Genomic DNA, 5,000 nt, shown 5'->3' with positions numbered 1-5,000 from the left:
CGTGTAACCTAACCTAACCTAACCTATGTTGTACCTTAACCTAACCTATGTTGTACCTTAACCTAACCTATGTTGTACCTTAACCTAACCTATGTTGTACCTTAACCTAACCTATGTTGTACCTTAACCTAACCTATGTTGTACCTTAACCTAACCTATGTTGTGCCTTAACCTAACCTATGTTGTGCCTTAACCTAACCTATGTTGTGCCTTAACCTAACCTATGTTGTGCCTTAACCTAACCTATGTTGTGCCTTAACCTAACCTATGTTGTGCCTTAACCTAACCTATGTTGTGCCTTAACCTAACCTATGTTGTGCCTTAACCTAACCTATGTTGTGCCTTAACCTAACCTATGTTGTGCCTTAACCTAACCAATGTTGTGCCTTAACCTAACCCATGTTGTGCCTTAACCTAACCCATGTTGTGCCTTAACCTAACCCATGTTGTGCCTTAACCTAACCCATGTTGTGCCTTAACCTAACCCATGTTGTGCCTTAACCTAACCCATGTTGTGCCTTAACCTAACCCATGTTGTGCCTTAACCTAACCCATGTTGTGCCTTAACCTAACCCATGTTGTGCCTTAACCTAACCCATGTTGTGCCTTAACCTAACCCATGTTGTGCCTTAACCTAACCCATGTTGTGCCTTAACCTAACCCATGTTGTGCCTTAACCTAACCCATGTTGTGCCTTAACCTAACCCATGTTGTGCCTTAACCTAACCCATGTTGTGCCTTAACCTAACCCATGTTGTGCCTTAACCTAACCCATGTTGTGCCTTAACCTAACCCATGTTGTGCCTTAACCTAACCCATGTTGTGCCTTAACCTAACCCATGTTGTGCCTTAACCTAACCCATGTTGTGCCTTAACCTAACCCATGTTGTGCCTTAACCTAACCCATGTTGTGCCTTAACCTAACCCATGTTGTGCCTTAACCTAACCCATGTTGTGCCTTAACCTAACCCATGTTGTGCCTTAACCTAACCTATGTTGTGCCTTAACCTAACCTATGTTGTGCCTTAACCTAACCTATGTTGTGCCTTAACCTAACCCATGTTGTGCCTTAACCTAACCCATGTTGTGCCTTAACCTAACCCATGTTGTGCCTTAACCTAACCCATGTTGTGCCTTAACCTAACCCATGTTGTGCCTTAACCTAACCCATGTTGTGCCTTAACCTAACCCATGTTGTGCCTTAACCTAACCCATGTTGTGCCTTAACCTAACCCATGTTGTGCCTTAACCTAACCCATGTTGTGCCTTAACCTAACCCATGTTGTGCCTTAACCTAACCCATGTTGTGCCTTAACCTAACCCATGTTGTGCCTTAACCTAACCCATGTTGTGCCTTAACCTAACCCATGTTGTGCCTTAACCTAACCCATGTCGTGCCTTAACCTAACCCACGTCGTGCCTTAACCTAACCCACGTTGTCGCCTAACGTAACCCACGTTGTCGCCTAAACCTGCTCTGTAATTGTTATACGACTCGTTCAATTAGTGTAGTGTTGCCCACCCGCAACCCTCGCAATATAGTTCGCTACTCGCACTCCCCGCTCCCCTGTGTATCGCTTCATGTTAAACACCTTGCAAGTCTTGCTCACTTTCCACATGCTCCTGCTGTACACTGTAATGTGGATGGCAGCAGGACGTACATGCCGCCCCTCCCCACGTCCCCACCTTGCCCCCTGCCTTCGCAAGCTGGTTGGTGAGAACTTTGCATGTTCAATGCCCTCCGCATGCGACGTACTCAGGCTACGTTGTGGTGCGGCCTGTGTCAACTGTCCGCTAATGTCGTACGCGTAAACCACAATCTGTACTGCACATTCGTCCTTATGTACTGAATGATACATCGTGGCACATGTGTGACCGTACAACGACTGCGCCCAAAAACGGCGGACCATACAGTGCAAATATTGTGCACGCAGCTACGTGTCGTCTCCCTATGAGAGCTGGATTGCAGTGTGGTACGCCATAGAGACGTGTGGGAGGAACGGACGCCGTGGATGGCGATCAGCATGAGCTGTCTGTTGATGTATTCGGACCTAGTCGTCTCTCCTCACACACCGTGATGGCATGGTGCACCGCGTTCCATATCTGCGACATGCTACAGAGGCCGGTTGACAGTCGTTCGAGCAATGGACATCGCATACGTACGGGGGCCACCTTCCACGTATTGTCTAGGCGTGCACATTTTGTTGCGTGTATGTGGGCAGACGTAGTGTGGCGTGACACCTGACACAGGCATGCAATAATCGTGGAAGTTGCAAATGGCGATGGACGCCTGCGTTTTCTGGTGAAGTTACGCAAATGAACAAATGGTAACCTGTTGTGGTGCGGTTGTTCTCGCTAGGGGTGAATCGGTGATGGCGACGATAGGTTGAGGTACTAACCGGTTGTTCCAGCGATACCCACCATGCCGACGAAACTGAACGGCATCTGGGTGTGAAGCGATACGCGGCGGTGGCTGGGTGGGACCGTCCCCGGCCGGTGAGGGGGCGCCTCCCGGCGTGCTGGCCGCGCGGTGCGTGGGCGCACGCGCTACAGCCGGCTGGTGGGGGCGGCCAGTGGCAGGCGCGCCGGCCGACGGACGCGGCAGGCGTCGCAGCTGCGCGCCGGCGCACCCTGCGCGCGGCGCCGTGCGGCCAAAGTAGGTCCTCGCGGGCCCGGTGCGAAGCGCGGTGGACATCTTCAGTGTGCTGGTCCGATTGAGGACTGTGTGCGTTGAGGATGCGCTGCCGCCCGGCGCTCGGCGCCGCGACGCCGTCTGCTGCTCGGTCGCCCCAGCGGTTCTCGCTGGTGGTTTGTATCGCAGCTGTGCGGATGTGTTGGCGCGTGCGCTGTGCTGGGAGAGTTCGCTTCGGCACCCAAGTGGGGCTTTTGTCCTTCTGTGGCGCTGGCGTTGGAGCTGCCGGTCACCGTAGGTGGCGCGTGTTGTCTCCCGCCGGCAATGCCACGACAGCACGCTCCCGGGCCTCTGTCGGCAGCGGCAAGCTCAGTTGGGAGCACGGGTGGTCGCACCGAAAGCGTCTACTCGCCTAACTCCGGGCGATTGCGCCTCTCTCGAACCCGACCAAGTACTTGGGACGGCGCTGCGCGCCGCCGGGACCTGAGAGGGTTTCGAGGTGTATTGTGCAGGGGAGCTCAGCCTCCTCCTGTTTGCAGAATGATTGAGCGGACGCTTGCGTGTTCGCGCGGGCCCCCGGGACACACTCCCGGGCGGCCGGCTGCTCAGCTCTAGTTGACGCAGCTCCCTGGTTGATCCTGCCAGTAGTCATATGCTTGTCTCAAAGATTAAGCCATGCATGTCTCAGTACAAGCCGCATTAAGGTGAAACCGCGAATGGCTCATTAAATCAGTTATGGTTCCTTAGATCGTACCCACGTTACTTGGATAACTGTGGTAATTCTAGAGCTAATACATGCAAACAGAGTCCCGACCAGAGATGGAAGGGACGCTTTTATTAGATCAAAACCAATCGGTCGGCTCGTCCGGTCCGTTTGCCTTGGTGACTCTGAATAACTTTGGGCTGATCGCACGGTCCTCGTACCGGCGACGCATCTTTCAAATGTCTGCCTTATCAACTGTCGATGGTAGGTTCTGCGCCTACCATGGTTGTAACGGGTAACGGGGAATCAGGGTTCGATTCCGGAGAGGGAGCCTGAGAAACGGCTACCACATCCAAGGAAGGCAGCAGGCGCGCAAATTACCCACTCCCGGCACGGGGAGGTAGTGACGAAAAATAACGATACGGGACTCATCCGAGGCCCCGTAATCGGAATGAGTACACTTTAAATCCTTTAACGAGTATCTATTGGAGGGCAAGTCTGGTGCCAGCAGCCGCGGTAATTCCAGCTCCAATAGCGTATATTAAAGTTGTTGCGGTTAAAAAGCTCGTAGTTGGATTTGTGTCCCACGCTGTTGGTTCACCGCCCGTCGGTGTTTAACTGGCATGTATCGTGGGACGTCCTGCCGGTGGGGCGAGCCGAAGGCGTGCGACCGCCCCGTGCGTGCTCGTGCGTCCCGAGGCGGACCCCGTTGAAATCCTACCAGGGTGCTCTTTATTGAGTGTCTCGGTGGGCCGGCACGTTTACTTTGAACAAATTAGAGTGCTTAAAGCAGGCAAGCCCGCCTGAATACTGTGTGCATGGAATAATGGAATAGGACCTCGGTTCTATTTTGTTGGTTTTCGGAACCCGAGGTAATGATTAATAGGGACAGGCGGGGGCATTCGTATTGCGACGTTAGAGGTGAAATTCTTGGATCGTCGCAAGACGAACAGAAGCGAAAGCATTTGCCAAGTATGTTTTCATTAATCAAGAACGAAAGTTAGAGGTTCGAAGGCGATCAGATACCGCCCTAGTTCTAACCATAAACGATGCCAGCCAGCGATCCGCCGCAGTTCCTCCGATGACTCGGCGGGCAGCCTCCGGGAAACCAAAGCTTTTGGGTTCCGGGGGAAGTATGGTTGCAAAGCTGAAACTTAAAGGAATTGACGGAAGGGCACCACCAGGAGTGGAGCCTGCGGCTTAATTTGACTCAACACGGGAAACCTCACCAGGCCCGGACACCGGAAGGATTGACAGATTGATAGCTCTTTCTTGATTCGGTGGGTGGTGGTGCATGGCCGTTCTTAGTTGGTGGAGCGATTTGTCTGGTTAATTCCGATAACGAACGAGACTCTAGCCTGCTAACTAGTCGCGTGACATCCTTCGTGCTGTCAGCGATTACTTTTCTTCTTAGAGGGACAGGCGGCTTCTAGCCGCACGAGATTGAGCAATAACAGGTCTGTGATGCCCTTAGATGTTCTGGGCCGCACGCGCGCTACACTGAAGGAATCAGCGTGTCTTCCTAGGCCGAAAGGTCGGGGTAACCCGCTGAACCTCCTTCGTGCTAGGGATTGGGGCTTGCAATTGTTCCCCATGAACGAGGAATTCCCAGTAAGCGCGAGTCATAAGCTCGCGTTGATTACGTCCCTGCCCTTTGTACACACCG

General features: G+C 52.8%; 1 non-coding gene across 1 annotated transcript in view; it reads left to right on the top strand.

Annotated features, from left to right (window-relative positions):
• The first annotated feature begins 3,256 nt into the window (after positions 1-3,256).
• Positions 3,257-5,000, top strand: part of LOC124752953 — a 1,909-nt gene continuing 165 nt past the window's right edge. Inside the window, exon 1 of the ribosomal RNA XR_007012296.1 lies at positions 3,257-5,000. This exon is cut by the window's right edge and continues 165 nt beyond it. This is a non-coding gene — a ribosomal RNA (small subunit ribosomal RNA).

Source organism: Schistocerca piceifrons, unplaced genomic scaffold (genome assembly GCF_021461385.2).
Source record: "Schistocerca piceifrons isolate TAMUIC-IGC-003096 unplaced genomic scaffold, iqSchPice1.1 HiC_scaffold_496, whole genome shotgun sequence".
Lineage (NCBI taxonomy): Eukaryota > Metazoa > Arthropoda > Insecta > Orthoptera > Acrididae > Schistocerca > Schistocerca piceifrons.
Note: the sequence above shows the minus strand (reverse complement) of the source record. Positions and strands in the feature narration are given on the sequence as shown.